The following is a 381-nucleotide window of genomic DNA, read 5'->3' on the forward strand; positions in this document are numbered from 1 at the left end:
CAAAACGAGAGAGCATGCATATGTCGTCATTCGACAGACTACGTTTAGAACGTAGGCGTCACCCTCCAGGATTTGCCGCCTGTCGCACTGGTACGACGTATGCATCCCAAACTTCCGCATGAGCCACTCGGCGTGCCATGACACCTTTTGAATGGCATGCTCCAACGTTTCGGAATGGTGCACCCGACTTTTAAGGCGCCGGTTCGCATTCTCCAGTCAGGTGTTGGTCACATTAGCGAAATGAACCATTCCGGACTGTGCGTGTATGGCCCATTTTCGGGGATCGGTTCGGCGCAGAAGCTGTAGATCTTGTCCTAATCTGTGTGCTTGTGGTATGAACATAAAACCTACTGTATAGCATTGTCCAGGCGAGCCATGCGG

This window comes from Opisthorchis viverrini (genome assembly GCF_000715545.1).
Source record: "Opisthorchis viverrini unplaced genomic scaffold opera_v5_333, whole genome shotgun sequence".
NCBI classification, from domain to species: Eukaryota; Metazoa; Platyhelminthes; class Trematoda; order Opisthorchiida; family Opisthorchiidae; genus Opisthorchis; species Opisthorchis viverrini.